The 17,013-nt window shown below is 46.8% G+C and overlaps 1 long non-coding RNA gene across 4 annotated transcripts in view; it reads left to right on the top strand.

Moving 5' to 3' along the window:
* The window catches only part of LOC143818318 (uncharacterized), a 138,107-nt gene that overhangs the window by 118,553 nt on the left and 2,541 nt on the right, over positions 1-17,013 (top strand). For all 4 annotated transcript variants that reach the window (XR_013224463.1, XR_013224461.1, XR_013224462.1 and 1 more), the window contains one exon: positions 16,208-16,309. This is a non-coding gene — a long non-coding RNA (uncharacterized LOC143818318). The remainder of the gene's footprint in view (positions 1-16,207; positions 16,310-17,013) is intronic.

Raw genomic sequence — 17,013 nt, 5'->3', positions numbered from 1 at the left:
CAGCGTTCTTTGCTTAAAATGCGCGCTTTTCCTTCCTTCCGTGACGTCACGGCTTCTGATTGGTCGCGTGCCGCCCATGTGGCCGCGACGCAACCAATCACAGCAAGCCGTGACGTAATTTTCAGGTCCTTCTAGGCATTCAGTATTTTAAAATTACGTTCCGGCTTTGTGATTGGTCGCGTCACGGTCACATGGGCGACGTGACCAATCACAAGCCGTGACGTCACGGGAGGCAGGAAACGCGCGCATTTTTAAAATTACGTCGCGGCTTGTGATTGGTTGCGTGCCGCCCATGTGACCGCGACGCGACCAATCACAGCAAGCCGTGACGTAATTTCAGGTCCTGAATGCAGAAATAGGCATCAGGACCTGAAATTACGTCACGGCTTGCTGTGATTGGTCGCGTCGCGGTCACATGGGCGGCACGCAACCAATCACAAGCCGCGACGTAATTTTAAAAATGCGCGCGTCTCCTGCCTCCCGTGACGTCACGGCTTGTGATTGGTCGCGTCGCCCATGTGACCGCGACGCGACCAATCACAAAGCCGGAACGTAATTTTAAAATACTGAATGCCTAGAAGGACCTGAAAATTACGTCACGGCTTGCTGTGATTGGTCGCGTCGTGGCCACATGGGCGGCACGCGACCAATCAGAAGCCGTGACGTCACGGAAGGAAGGAAAAGCGCGCATTTTAAGCAAAGAACACTGCCGGTTCCCTCGGTGAGGTCCAGGCTGCGTCGGAGAGGTGAGTATAGCAATATTTTTTATTTTAATTCTTTATTTTACACATTAATATGGTTCCCAGGGCCTGAAGGGGAGTTTCCTCTCCTTCAGACCCTGGGAACCATCAGGAATACCGTCCGATACATGAGTCCCATTGACTTGTATTTGTATCGGGTATCGGTATCGGATTAGATCCGATACTTTGCCGGTATCGGCCGATACTTTCCAATACCGATACTTTCAAGTATCGGACGGTATCGCTCAACACTACTGCTGAGCAATAATAACATAAAGGCTCATCTCAGTTTTGCTGAAATACATCTTGATGATCCCCAAGACTTTTGTGAGAATACTCTGTTGACTGACGAGACAAAAGTTGAACTTTTGGAAGGTTTATGTCCCATTACATCTGATATAGAAGTAACACAGTGTTAGATGTCGAGTTCCCACCACTGCACAAGAGGAATCTCGAGCCACCTCCACTGCGGTCTCCCATTCTTCTTCAGCCGCAGTGGAGCCTGCTCAGAGGAGATGTCGGTCCCAATGTCTGGCTCAGGCAGATACTGTGCACTTGGTTACTGCTGATCTTCCAGGCTCAGCCATTGTAACCAGCACTGTTCTGCGGCGAGCAGATGCTCCTGGGACTAAGTCCTGCTTTTCTGCTACTGAGCATGCCCATGGGACGACCTCTCATTGGGGTTTGGGGGTCACATGCTCAGGTCCTGAAGCAGTTCCTATTGGACCACTAGGAAGGTCCTGTAGAGCTCTCTCTATAAAAGGTTTGCATGGCCGCACGGCCATGTGCTAGTGTAGCGCCCCCACTGCTGCAGGGCCGACGGGTACCTGGTACCGGGCCTCTGAGTCTCTGCTCTGGGATTGTCACGGTGGCTAGGCCCGGTCCGTGACCCTGCTGAGGGGCGCCCAATGAAAGGTGAGGATGGTGGTGGTAGTGCGGTGCAGTGCCGCTCACAGTAAATAACGAGGACACCAGGTTGCAGTCTCTTTACCTCTTTACTGAAGGCTTCAGGATCCTCAATCCGGAATACGGTTAACCGGGCCACGCAAGCCTGGCCGGTCCGATGGCACATCCAGAGTTCCCTTTGCAGGTGGAAATCTGTGCCTACCTTCTAGCGCTTGTGTGTTGTGGTCCTCCCCTGCTGTGCTTACGGGATAGTCCCCACAACTGTTGTGTCTGTTTCTCGTGTTCCCTCACAACTCGATTCTGATGTTCTTCCACGTCCCCCAGATCTTATGGTTAGGACGCACCCGTATGACGGCGAGGCTCGGAGCTCTTCCGGGACTCTAGCGTCGCCCCACTCCTGTTGTTACCCCCCTGTGTCTTCCTAGGTCAATTGGGTGAGACAGCCCACCTATAACTGACTGTCCTGCCGTAGGTTTGAAGTTTGGCCTGGAGCTCTATACTTCCTCGGCGTTCCGGCCACCGGTTACGCGCCTCAGTAGGATGTTGCCTCGTCTTACAGCACGACTCCTACTGGTATTCTCCTTGTTGCGTTGATCTCGTTTCTCACTCAGCACAATAAACCTCGCTTCTTGTCCTTTCTTGGGGTACCGCCGCTATATCGTGCAGGCACGGTCCCGTAGCGTTCTCTCTGGTTCCTAGGCCTCTGTCAGGATCCCACCCCTGACAGGGACCCCTCTGAATCTTCCCCTACAACACCCTCTGCCACAAGGTGTTGCCTGGTTCCAACCCAGTCAGCTTTCTGATCTAACTTCCTATCCAACCCCCAGTTTTACCAGACTGTGAGGAGTGGCCTAATGCATAGTGCCCTTAGCTCCCCCTGGAGGCCAGACTGTGAAATGTATTGGTGTCTGTGATACCTGGTCAGATAAACTCCTTCAGTGCCATCAGACGTACCATAGCCCCCCTTAGTGGCGGAGCAACAGTACTGCAACGACCAGGACTCTGGGGCGCTGCACTCCCCCCCGGTTATATCCAGTACTCCTGGACTGGGAAGAAAACAACAATACATGTCAGCAAAAAGACATACAATTTTTGAAATGCAATAACAAGTAAACTTTAACAAAGCTTCCCTTTATGGGAGGTGAGGACACTTGAACGTTACAAACATGGTTAAATATTTAAGTAACATACTATAAATAACTTCTTTTACCCAACCGGGTATTCTACTAAGTGCAAATTTTTGAACAATAATTTAACTTTGCCTTTAAGGACGTACTCGCTGAATCCACTAAAGACCTTCTTATAAAACATTATAAGGCTAATCAACTTTTCTGCATTCTCCTTCTTTACATCTGCAGGACCGCCTGTCCTATCTGCTCCAGGCCTACTGCCTCTCCTTTCTGTACAGGACCGTCCCTTTCTGCCCGGGCCTACTGCCTTTCTACTACTATACACGGTATAGAACTTATCATCCATCTTTCAGTTCAGGATTACTGAGCCATCTCTGTATGGCTCCTAGGAGGACTCACTGACTAACCCCGTACGGGTTCACTTTCTGTCCTCATTCTTCTATCAACATCATTAAACATTCCTCACAATCAACTAGTTAGCTACATTTAACTTCTTCTTTCAAGACATTATTGCCATTTAACCATCTTAAGGCAACACTGTTCATAAGTGCAATATGTGAACATCCCCTTTAAGAGGGGACCAAGTCTCTATGAGGTAGTGCAACTTCTCAAGCTGCAAGTCTGTTCGCAGTAAGGACTCCGGTGCTGGTTCCAAGACCAGTGTCTTCACAAAGAGTCCTTTCCTTGTGTAAAACCAGTAGAGAGCACCTTTAAGAAGGTGCAAACTATGTACAAAAAAAAGTTTGTAATCATGCATTGTTCATGATTCAGCAGTTCTTTCAATGATGAATAAACAGGAAACAAAACAAAAAGCAGAAGAAGGGATCCCAGGTAAACAAAGGGACCCCTTTAAGAGTTAACCCTGATCGGGTTGTAGCAGCAAAAACATCAGAAGGACAAACAGTTAACTATATACAAATGATGAAGCATTCTTGCTTACTCAGTTTCTGGCAGCTTCGATCCTTGGTCCCCGGCCGCTGCAATGTCAGTACCGGTGGTTGATCTCTCAGGTGCCGTCAGATCACCCGGTGTCTGGATTTGAAGGCTAACCCTGTTTGCAAGTTCGGTAGCCTGTTGTGAGTTTGGTTTTTGGGCTCCCCCGGTGGTCACTGGTGGTACTGGACTTGTGTGCTTCACTTTCTCTGTTCACCTGTTTCCATCAGGATATGGGTGTATCCTATTTAGCCTTGCTGCTCAGTTATTCTAGTGCCGGCCATCAATGTAACCAGAGCCTTTCTGTTGCATGTTCCTGCTTCTAGACTACTATCAGCTAAGTTGGACTCTTAGTCCTAAGTTTGTTTTGTATTTTTGTTCCAGTTCACAGTTATGTTATTTTTCTGTAGCTGGAAGCTCTTGTGGGCCGAAATTGCCACTCCGGTGTCATGAGTTGACACATGAGTCTTAAAGTAATTTCGGGATGGTATTTTAATAGGGTTTTCAGCTGACCGTGAAGTTCCCTATTGTATCTTCTTGCTATCTAGTAAGCGGACCTCGCTTTGCTGAACCTACCTTCATACTGCGTATGTCTTTTCCTCTGAACTCACCGTCAATATATGTGGGGGGCTTCTGTCTCCTTTTTGGGGGAATTTCCCTAGAGGTAAGCCAGGTCTGTCTTTTCCTCTATTAGGGTTAGTTAGTCCTCCGGCTGGCGCTAGGCATCTAGGGATAAAACGTAGGTACGCCACCCGGCCACTGTTAGTTGTGTGGTAGGTTTAGCTCACGGTCAGCTCGAGATTCCATCACCCAAGAGCTGTTCTGTTATTTATGTTCTCTGACGTTCCCTTGCCATTGGGAACCATGACAGTAGCCGCTACAAGGCGGACGGTGGTGATAGTAACAAGATCTGTCAAGCCCGGATCAGTCATGGTCGGGGCAACAGGTGATGCCCCTTCAGGCTCACAGCGTTGGACGTTCCGAGCGCACCATCCTTGCGCACTCCGGTGGCGGGTGTAGATCACCTGATCCCCCCTTTGCAATGGGTCGCCATACTGGTTGCAGCAGGGAGTTTTCACGTTGTAACTAGTAACGAAGACGTCAGTCGGTAGTCCCGGTTCCTGTATGGAGCCCCAACCCCTCTTCGGGTGGAAGGCCAGCACCATTCCCCGCTTTACCACGTCTTTCCTGCCGTGCGCAGACTTTCTGCGTTGCATTTTTGGCGTGTCAGGTTGTTCCGTCCCGTTTCGGTGTCTCCAATGCAGGATTAAACATTGTTTACACTGTTCCCAAGTGAGCACAACAAGGGTGAGGCCATCCCCCCGAGCTCCATCCGGCTCGATCCAGGGGGTGTCCCACCGGAGGATCACCCCGTCTGGGCCCACGTCTATGGGTTCTCCCATCTTGGTCGGTAGTGGAGGTACCAGCTTCCCCATCGCGTCGGGGGTGAGGATCACCCGTTCCACTGAGAGGACACAGTTATTGCTGGGGTGAGGAGCGGTCACGGGAGCGGGATCGGTCAGGAGAGCAGGATCGGTCGGGGGAGCAGAATCGGCCGGGGGAGTAGGGGCGCTTTCCATACCTGCGCCTGATGTGATTCCACCGATGTCGATCCGTTCCGCTGACAAGGACACTGAAATCGGCTGCAGCCCGGACCGCGGCTCTTCCAAGGTGGCATCTCGATGTGGCTCCGCTCTCCATGGCTCCGCACCCGCTGGCTCCGTGGTCAGGATAGGTAGGCTCAGCTCCTCCGCCTGTGACTCCAAGGAGTTCAGTTCCTTCAGCGGCGGTGGACGCGAGTCCGCCTCTAGTGGGTGAGGGCAAGCCGGGATCACTTCGCCGCTGCTCAGGCACTTGCTGATCATCATCGCTGTCCGGCATTCGGCGGCAACGCATGCACCTGGCTCCGCCATTTCTCCGAGGTCGAGCTCCCTCTTCACCTCGTTCCCGCCGTTGCAAATCAGGGGGTGGTTCTCCTCTGCTGCTGGGCAGGTCGTCATCTCGCAGCAGAAGTCGGAGGGGGCGGTCGCTACTTTTGGCGCCGCTTTGGTGGTCTCCTCCCATGGCACGCCCTCCTTCTTCCTCTGCGCTCCCTGTGGTGCTGCAATGGCGGCGGGTTTTGGCGGAACTTTTGGCGGCAAGTGGCAATACACAGTCTTTGCGATAAGTCACAGTCCAAGTATAATAAATCACAGTTCCAAGGCACACATGACCTGATTCTTCAGGCTTAAGTAGATCCTAGATCCAAGTTGTAGCGCCCCCACTGCCGCAGGGCCGACGGGTACCCGGTACCGGGCCTCTGAGTCTCTGCTCTGGGATTGTCACGGTGGCTAGGCCCGGTCCGTGACCCTGCTGAGGGGCGCCCAATGAAAGGTGTGGATGGTGGTGGTAGTGCGGTGCAGTGCCGGTCACAGTAAATAACGAGGACACCAGGTTGCAGTCTCTTTACCTCTTTACTGAAGGCTTCAGGATCCTCAATCCGGAATACGGTTAACCGGGCCGCGCAAGCCTGGCCAGTCCGATGGCACATCCAGAGCTCCCTTTGCAGGTGGAAATCTGTGCCTACCTTCTAGCGCTTGTGTGTTGTGGTCCTCCCCTGCTGTGCTTACGGGATAGTCCCCACAACTGTTGTGTCTGTTTCTCGTGTTCCCTCACAACTCGATTCTGATGTTCTTCCACGTCCCCCAGATCTTATGGTTAGGACGCACCCGTATGACGGGGAGGCTCGGAGCTCTTCCGGGACTCTAGCGTCGCCCCACTCCTGTTGTTACCCCCCTGTGTCTTCCTAGGTCAATTGGGTGAGACAGCCCGCCTATAACTGACTGTCCTGCCGTAGGTTTGAAGTTTGGCCTGGAGCTCTATACTTCCTCGGCGTTCCGGCCACCGGTTACGCGCCTCAGTAGGATGTTGCCTCGTCTTACAGCACGACTCCTACTGGTATTCACCTTGTTGCGTTGATCTCGTTTCTCACTCAGCACAATAAACCTCGCTTCTTGTCCTTTCTTGGGGTACCGCCGCTATATCGTGCAGGCACGGTCCCGTAGCGTTCTCTCTGGTTGCTAGGCCTCTGTCAGGATCCCACCCCTGACAGGGACCCCTCTGAATCTTCCCCTACAACACCCTCTGCCACAAGGTGTTGCCTGGTTCCAACCCAGTCAGCTTTCTGATCTAACTTCCTATCCAACCCCCAGTTTTACCAGACTGTGAGGAGTGGCCTAATGCATAGTGCCCTTAGCTCCCCCTGGAGGCCAGACTGTGAAATGTATTGGTGTCTGTGATACCTGGTCAGATGAACTCCTTCAGTGCCATCAGACGTACCATAGCCCCCCTTAGTGGCGGAGCAACAGTACTGCAACGACCAGGACTCTGGGGCGCTGCACTACTATCAACCTATGTTTATGAGCTTAGCTACCTTGTGGTCTGTGTCTGCATGTGTTCAGGGTCGGCTGTAGAGCCACTAGAATTCTGGCACCTCTGGAGAGGAGTTTGTGTATGTGAATTTAGGGCTGGTGTATAGCCACTAGAATTCCGGTACCTCCGGAGAGGAGTTATTTTTGTGCTATGCTGACTGTATGACCACTGTATGCTACCTGCTCTGTTAGTTAGATGTGATCCTCTGTGAGGTTAAAAGGGCACAGTGTTATCCTAATCCCGGCGACTCTGTGAAGCAACAGAGCTCGCTCCTATATAGACCGAGTGACTGAACCCGTGTCTATTCAGGCGTTGTACCACCATATAGTCCTGCCATATACTAGAAGTAGGTTCCACTCCTGCATGGTGGACCCTGGGCTGCGAACGCACCTATATAATCTCAATATTTACTCGGTGCATTCCGCCAGCCCTAACACACAGCATTTCAGAAAAGGAACATCATTCCAACAGTAAAATATGGTGGTGGTGGTAGTGTGATTGTTTTTGGCTGTTTTGCTGCTTCAGGATCTGGAAGACTTGTTGTGGTAAATGGAACCATGAATTGTGCTGCCTACCAAAAATTCCTGAAGGAGAGTATCCAGCCATCTGTTAGTGACCTCAAGCTGAAGCGCACTTGAGTTACTCGACAGGGCAATTATGCATGACTTTGCAGTGGCATAGTCAAAGTCCTGACCTTAATCTGATTGAGATACTGTGGCATGACCTTGAAAAACACACACTTAAGGCCCCGTCTCACTTAGCGACGCTAAAGCGATCCCGACAACGATACGACCTGTCAGGGATCGTTGCTGCGTCGCTATGCGGTCGCTGGTGAGATGTCAAACAGTGAGATCTTCCAGCGATCGCTGCTGCGATCTCACTGTTTGACATCTCACCAGCGACCTGTAGCGACCTGTACAACGATGTCACATGGGAGCTATTATGACGATTCAGTGTCTGAGTCGTCAACGAGGTCGTTGTTAAGGTGTCAAACACAGCAATGTGTGCTACCCAGCGGGACCTCAACGATCAAAAAACGGCCCAGGCCATTCCGACACGACCAGCGATCTCACAGCAGGGGCCTGGTTGCTGCTACGTGTCACACATAGCGAGATCACTACTGAGGTCGCTGTTGCGTCACAAAACTTGTGACTCAGCAGGGATCTCGCTAGCGATCTCGCTAAGTGAGACGGGGCCTTTAGGTAGGAGAAAAAAGGATCATCCCCGCGCTGCCGCAAGAAGATTTCCAAAAATTGTAGCGGTTTCAACATGGTTTATTCTACGCGTTTCAGGGTTCAGGTGACCCCTTCATCAAGACATACCACAAATATTGTACAAGAGTCATAGGTATACAGGGTTTAAGTACACATCAGCATTTGGAAGCGACGCCCAATGGATCAGATAACACCCAGTGTCAGAGTTCAGGCTCATCAGTAAGTTCACATGACAAGATTAAAATTCATCAGAGAAATACAAATTGATATTTTACACATTTGGCCTTAATTTGTTTATAGGATAACAAAAATTGAAAAGAGAGAAGGACAAAAAAAAAAAAAGAGAAGCACGGTCTCACTGAGAGTGGAACCGATCTCACATCGGAAAAAATGAAACAAATTCAGAGGTGAAGGCAAATTTTTTCTGATGTGAGTTCGGTTCCACTCTCAGTGAGACCGTGCTTCTCTTTTTTTTTTGGCCTTCTCTCTTTTCAATTTTTGTTATCCTATAAACAAAAATAAGGCTACATGTGTAAAATATCAATTTGTATTTCTCTGATGATATTTAATCTTGTCATGTGAACTTCCTGATGAGCCTGAACTCTGACACTGGGTGTTATCTGATCCATTGGGCGTCGCTTCCAAATGCTGATGTGTACTTAAACCCTGTAAACCTATGACTCTTGTACAATATTTGTGGTATGTCCTGATGAAGGGGTCACCTGAACCCTGAAATGCGTAGAATAAACCACGTTGAAACCTCTACAATTTTTGGAATTCTTCTTGCGGCAGCGCGGGGATGATCCTTTTTTCTCCTACCAAAGTGTGTGTTTCAAGCAGGTCCTGCACTGACCTGTGGATCTGCAGCAGCCACCATTAATATATGTCCTTCCTTCAATCTCACCAGGTGACTAGTTCTCTTGGTGGGCAACTTTGTGTAACGTTTGATAAGACCCTATTTGCGCTTTTGTGTCTCCCTCTTTTCTATGACCTTTAAAAAGGCGGTTCATACTCAGTAACCCTCCAATGTGACTGAATTACAACATTTCTGCAAAGATGAGTGGGCCCAAATTCCTCCAGAGCATTGTAAAAGACTCATTGGCAGTTATTACAAATGATTGACTGCAGTTGTTGAATCTAAAGATGGCCCAACCAGTTATTAGGTTTAGGGGGCAATGACTTTTTCACACAGGTCCCTGTAGGTTTGGATTTCTTTTTCCCTTAATAATAAAGAACTTCATGTAAAAATACACTTTTTCACACATCTGTATATTGTCATCTTTTACATTTTAAAAATTACAAAAAGGAAAATGGGCAGATGCAAAGGTTTGGGCACCCTGCAAGGTTAGTACCCAGTAGCTCCCCTTTTTGAAAGTATCACAGCTTATAATTACTTTTTGTAGCCAGATAAGAGTCTTTCAATTCTTGTTTGAGGGATTTTCAGTCATTCAATGTCCAGTCAATTTTTGCATGCACTGCTATTGTGAGGTCTAGCTACAGATTTTCTATAATATTCAGATGAGGGGACTGTGAGGGCCATTGTAAAACCTTCAGCTTGCACCTATTGAGGTACTTTACTATGGATTTTTGATGTGTGTTTAGGATAATTATCCATTTGTAGAAGCCATCCTCTGTTCAACTGTAGATTTTTTACAGATGGTGTTATGTTTGCAGCAAGAATTTGTTAAAATTTCATTGAATCCATTCTTCCCTCTACCTATGAAATGTTACCCATGCCATTGGCTGCAACAGAACCCCAAAGCATGATTGATCCACCCCTATGCTTAATGGTTGACGAGATATAAATCAATATTATTATTATTATTATTACTGTCCCCTGTGTGCCCCTATATATTACTACTGGCCTCTGTGTGCCCCCATATATTACTACTGGCCCCTGTGTGCCCACATATATTACTACTGGCCCTTGTGTGCCCATATATATTAGTACTGGCCCCTGTGTGCCCTCATATATTATCCAAGTGGCCGTCATACACCAACCTCCAGGCCCGGCCACTGCCTTTATTGACCAATTCTCCACCTGGCTTCTTCACTTTCTCTCTGTTGACATTCCCACCATCATCATGGATGACTTCAACATCCCCACTGATACCCTTCAGTCCACAGCCTTCAAACTTCTGTCCCTTACTTCATCTTTTGGACTTACTCAGTGGTCCTCCGCAGCCACCCACACAGACAGAAATACACTAGACATGGTCTTCACCTGTCTCTGCTCTCTATCTAACTTCACCATCTCCCCTCTCCCTCTATCTGACCACCATCTGCTCACCTTCTCATCCCTGTCCTCCTCACTGGTCACACATGTCCAGCAACATGCGCACCCCCGCAGAAACCTTGCACACCTAGACGCCCACACACTCTCTGACTCTATCCTACCACTGGCATCCATATCCTCATTCCACGTCACGGACAATGCCACTGCTTTCTACAATGCCACTCTCGCATCAGCTATTGACACGGTTGCCGCTCTCGTTCATGGCAGAGTGCGAAGTATCAATAGACAACCCTGGCATAATAACACCACTAAAAAGCTCCGGCAAGTGTCCAGGGTTGAAGAGCGGCATTGGAAGAAAACACATTCGCAAGATGACTTCACTGCATTCAAATAGGCAACACTTGCTTTTAAATCTGCTCTCACCTCGGCTAAACAGGCCTACTTCACAACCCTCATATCTTCCCTATCCTACAACCCCAAACAGTTATTCAAAACCTTTAACTCCCTCCTCCGCCCCCCACTGCCCCCTCCAACCTCCCTCATCTCTGCTGAGGACTTTGCTACACATTTTAAAAATCAGATCAACCAAACAAGGCAAGTCTTTATTGTTCAACCACCACAACCCCTTTGTATACCAGACCAATGACCAAACCCCATAACTTCCCTATCCAACATCACTGAAGGGGGGCTTAATTGTCTCCTCTCCAAATCGCACCTCACCACCTGTGCGCTCGACCCCATCCCATACCACCTCCTCCCCAACCTCACCACCACTCTTATCCCATCCCTAACCCACCTCTTCAACCTATCACTAACTTCTGGCACCTTCCCTTCTGGTTTCAAACATGCCACAATCACACCAATCCTTAAAAAGCCTACCCTCGATCCAACAGCTATGTCCACCTATTGCCCAATATTGCTGCTCCCATTAGCTTCCAATCTCCTGGAGCAGCACGCCCACGCTGAACTTTCCTTCCACCTCTCATCTAACTTGCTCTTTGACAATATACAATCTGGTTTCCGCCCCATCACTCAACTGAGACAGCCTTGACCAAAATTACTAACGACCTACTTACAGCCAAAGCTAACGGACAATACTCTGAACTCCTCCTTCTAGATCTGTCCTCTACTTTCGACACAGTTGACCACTGCCTCCAACTACAGATCCTCTCCTCCTTTGGCATCAAAGACCTCGCCCTATCCTGGATCTCCTCATACCTTTTCAACCGCACATTCAGCATCTCCCACTCCCACACTACCTCCTCATCCCACCCTCTCTCTGTTGGAGTCCCCCAAGGCTCTGTTCTAGGACCCCTACTATTCTCAATCTATACACTTGGCCTGGGACAACTCATAAAGTCTCATGGATTCCTGTGCCACCTTTATGCTGATGACACTCAGATCTACCTTTCTGGCCCAGACGTCACCTCCATGCTGTCCAGAATCCGGGAGTGTCTATCAGCCATATGCTCCTTCTTCTTCTCTCGCTTCCTCAAACTCAATGTGGACAAATCTGAACTCATCATCTTTCCTCCATCTCATAGATCTTCCTTATCTGATCTATCGCAATTAATGACATCACGCTTTCCCCCGTACAGGAAGTCCGCTGCCTCGGCGTAACCCTTGACTCTGCCCTATCCTTCAAACCGCACATCCAAGCTCTTTCCACCTCCTGTCGCCTCCAGCTCAAAAATATCTCCAGAATCCGTCCTTTTCTCAACCGTCAATCTACTAAAATGCTTGTGCATGCCCTCATAATCTCCCTCCTTGACTACTGCAACATCCTTTTCTGTGGCCTCCCTGCTAACTCCCTTGCACCTCTCCAGTCCATCCTTAACTCAGCTGCCCGACTAATTCATCTCTCTCCTCGCTACTCCTCCACTTCCCCCTCTGCAAATCTCTTCACTGACTCCCATTCCCTCAGCGTATCCAGTTCAAATTACTAATACTAACCTACAAAGCCATCCATAACCTGTCTCCTCCATATATCTCTGAACTAATCTCCCGATATCTTCCCTCACGTAATCTCCGGTCCTCCTAAGACCTCCTTCTCTCCTCCACACTTATTCGTAAATCACCCAACCGCCTCCAAGACTTCTCCCGAATATCCCCCATCCTCTTGAATTCTTTGCCCCAACACGTCCAACTATCAACCACATTCGGATTCTTCAGACGGAACCTGAAAACCCACCTCTTCAGGAAAGCCTACAGCCTGCACTGACCCCACTGCCTCCTCACCACTATCAAAGCAACCGCCTCACCAACACCGGAGCTCCTGCAACCCTCAACCTATTGTCTCCTTCCCCACCGTCCTGTAGAATGTAAACCGCAAGGGCAGGGTCCTCGCCCCTCTGTATCAGTCTGTAATTGTTAGTTTGCCCACTGTAAGTGATATCTGTAATTTGTATGTAACCCCTTCTCATGTAGAGCACCATGGTATCAATGGTGCTATATAAATAAATATAAATAAATAAATGAATAATTAAATAAACAAATATTCTTTACCTGAAATTCTGTGCCCTTTTATCTCCACACATACCCTTGATTCTTGTGGCCAAAGAGTTCTATTTTAACCTCATCGGTCCACAGGACTTTTTTCCAAAATGCAACAGGTTTGTTTAGATAGTCTTTTGAATACTTTTATAGTGAGGACACAGGAGAAGTTTTATTCTGATGATTTTTCAATGAAGGCCATATTAATGCAGGTGTCTCTGAACAGTAGAATAATGTAACACAACTCCATAGTCTTCTAAATCTTTCTGAAGGTCTTTTGCAGTCAAGCAGGGGCTCTGATTTGCCTTTCTAGCTATCCTTCGAGTAGCTCTCACTGAAATTTTGCTTGGTCTTTCAGACCTTATCTTGACCTCCACTGCTTCTGTGAACTGCCATTTCTTACTTACATTTCAAACTGGGCAACATGAAAATGCTTTGCTATCTTCTTATAGCCTTCTTCTACTTTGTGGGCCTCCACTATTTTTATTTTCAGAGTGATAGGCAGCTGTGTAGAAGAACCCATGTCTGATGTTTTTGGCACAAGGTTAGAGGAGGCTTGGTTTTTATAAAGCTGAGAAATTTGCATCACCTGGCCTTTCCTAATGATGACAGTGAACAAGCCATAACCCTAATAGGCTAACTAAGGTCTGAAACCTTGATCAAAGTTATCTGAGCACACAAATCTACAAGGGTGCCCAAACTTTTGCATTGTCCTATTTTCCTTTTTGTAATTATTTTTTTTTTTTAAATGACAATATTTTTTTTCCTTTAGGCCTTTTAGAGATCATTTCATCTTCAACTTTCTTAACTGTTGACAATATCAGTAATTTTGATCAGGAGTGCCCAAACTTCTAAATGTCACTGTAGTGCTATCTGTAATTATTTCACTACTATCTGATATCTTTTGGGGACCACTTTTCTAAAAAGTGTAAAACTCATTTTAAGGTAGTACAGGGAGTTTTTGTTAAAGACGCACTCCCATCAAAGTTTTCATCCTCAATATTTTGCAATCGTCATATTATATAGCACTGTGTATTTGCCTTTCTACCCAGTTAATTTTTCTCTTTTCTTTCTCCTCCTCTTCAACTCCTGACCCAGCTGCTCTGCTCTTCCCCCTGCCAAGGACCTTTGCAGTGATGACTTAGACAGGGAATAGAGACATCCTATTTCTACAAAAAACTTAAAGGGAGCTAGTCTGTTTTCAATGACATGATGTCATAGATCTAATGGAAAAGAAAAGAACTAACTGGATAGAAAGGCAAAATAAGCAATTGTAAGTACACAGCACTATAGAATATGATGATTGCAATATATTAAGAGGATAACATTTTTGATGGAAGTGCTTCCTTAAGGTAGACCCAGCGGCAAACCCTAGCTGCTACAGTAAGTTTAGGAAACTTTTGAAATCAAAACTCTTTTATGAAAAAGTCTAGCTAGTACTTTGAGACAATACTATAAAGATCAGGGATACAAGTCCCAGATAAAAGTGCATTGCGGTGCACCCAGTGTACAGCATTGGCTGGAACATATTACATCAAGCTTATTTGACCTTAGAGAGGAGGCAAAATTCAAATTTGCACAACTTTTCCCAGAGCAGTTTTTCTTCATCAATTTTCATCCCTTATTATGCACTCGGGTCTCTTCAGGCTCCGGATCAAAATAAATGTAAGATGTAAAAAATATAAAAAATCCTTATACTTACCTTATTGTCCATGTCTTCGGCCCTTCTGCTCCTCACTGACACCCGCCCAGTCCTCGCTGCATGTTCTGATCACCGCTAGGGTTGAGCGACTTTTGCTTTTTTAGGATCGAGTCAGGTCTCGTGAAACCCGACTGTCTCAAAAGCCGGATCGTGTGAAATCGGCCGATTATTGTGAAAAGTCGGGGGCCAACCGAAACACGAAACCCAATGCAGGTCAATGGGTATTTATTTAATATTCTCTCTCTCTCTCTCTCTCTCTCTCTCTCTCTCTCTCCTCCGTCCCTGCAAAGTTTGTGTTTCACTGTGCAAATCGCTATATCCCAAATGTTAAGATGGCGGTTTTACCCCCTGTGACGCCGCACAAAGCAAGCCGGAACCTATGTCATCACGCTGCCCACACTCCTTCATTGGCTGAAAAAATGGCGGGGAAAGCGTCATATGAAACGCGACTTTGGCGCGAAGATCGCCGACCGCATGGCCGATCCCACAGTGGGATCGGGTCGGGTTTCATGAAACCCGACTTTGCTGAAAGTCGGCGACTTTTGAAAATGTCCGATCCGTTTCGCTCAACCCTAATCACCGCCTCTCATGCTGAAATCACTGGACTTCCTGAGCTGATGAGTCCCGGGTGGGTTCTACATAAGCACGCAAAAGCTCGTGACGTCGTCATGCACAAAACAGTATCGGATCTCATCAGACTTGGAAGTCCCGGCCCAGGATGAGGATGCCCATAGATTTTTGCACAAAGGGCTGTGATATGAAGATGTGATGAGGACAAGTAGGGTCGGAGAAGTGAGGTGAGTATAAGGATTTTATTTTTTAACCTTTTGACTGACATTTATGGTTCAGAAAAATGGGTCCAGCAGCCGTCATTTTGCTGAATCCACACGGAAGAGAATTACAAAATGTTTTGGGTAGTATTCGATTCTACTCAAATATATTTGCTCATCTCTATTTGGCATTAATACCTGCAAAAATTGCATCAAAAAGTCAACTCTTCCTAAGAAAACTAGTAGACAGTATTTCAAGATGGCTGGTTGTATGTGTGGCTAATTACAAGACGTTTGGAGACCTGCAAACACTAAATTGATGCAATTTGAACATTTAGAGTTGTTTTTATGAAATACATTTACTGAGATTGTAGGAACTTGCATTAACAATTTGACTCAATTGCATGAAAAAGTGGAGCTTGTTCTGTAATTATGAAGTAAAGAGGCTTCATAACAGATATAGTTCAAGGTTTTACAAATTGCACCCATTTAGTAAGAGGTGCGCAAATAATTTGCAAGCAAACGGAAATCAGCCAAATTCAGCGAATCACCTTTATTTAATGGTATTCATTATATGTGATTTTTATTTCTATTTTTTTAAGTAATCACTTAAGTTCTTCAGTTTTTTCCTTGCATATAAAAAAATTAACACATTTTTTATTTTTTTTTAAGCCGCTGAACAAGTGAATAAAAAAACGGCATTTGGAATCAGAAAAGTGAAAAACAGTCTTAATCGCCTTGGGTTTATAAGTGGATGCTCAAAGGAAAATAAAGGTGAGGTATATGCTCTTCTTCAGCAACAAAAAACCTTTATTATTATAGCATTTTGTTAAACTTTAAGTCTATTGACAAATTCTGAAACACCCTGTGTAAGGTGAAAGGGATTTATCATCAGATTCACACCCAATGATGTGCCAAGTGTTTATAACCAGTAGGATATTCTTTTTCCAATGCCCCTTGTTAGTCTAAATGGCATAAGTGTTCTGCTACTGTAGCAGCAGCCATGTGTAAACTTATGCTAGGAATGCCACTGTATCAAGCACCAAAAATTCACCCCACTACATTAGCTTCACATTGATATTTTTAAGCCAATTAATACATATCTATTTAAGCTGTGGACATTAATTTTTTTCTTTATTATGTCATAAAGCTCATTGTGGCTAGCTGCCAATGCCATTCAGTGCACCAGGCTGCATGGCAGACGTACAGTGGCTTGCAAAAGTATTCACCCCTCCCACCCTTGGCATTTTTTGTGTTTTGCTACCTCACAACCTAGAATTTCACTGTGGTTTTTTCTGAGGGTGTGCATCAGTTCATGTAAAGAACATGCCTACAGCTGTGAACATTTTGTTTCTTTTTTTTTTGTGAAGCAAACAAAAAATAGGAGAAAATGACTGAAAACTTCAATGTGCATAACTATTCACCCCCTACTGTCTGTACTTTGTAGAGCCTCCTTTGGTGTCAATTAGAGGCGATCT

The sequence above is a fragment of the Ranitomeya variabilis genome, chromosome 3 (assembly GCF_051348905.1).
Source record: "Ranitomeya variabilis isolate aRanVar5 chromosome 3, aRanVar5.hap1, whole genome shotgun sequence".
NCBI lineage: Eukaryota > Metazoa > Chordata > Amphibia > Anura > Dendrobatidae > Ranitomeya > Ranitomeya variabilis.
This window is presented reverse-complemented; position numbering and strand designations above follow the sequence as displayed.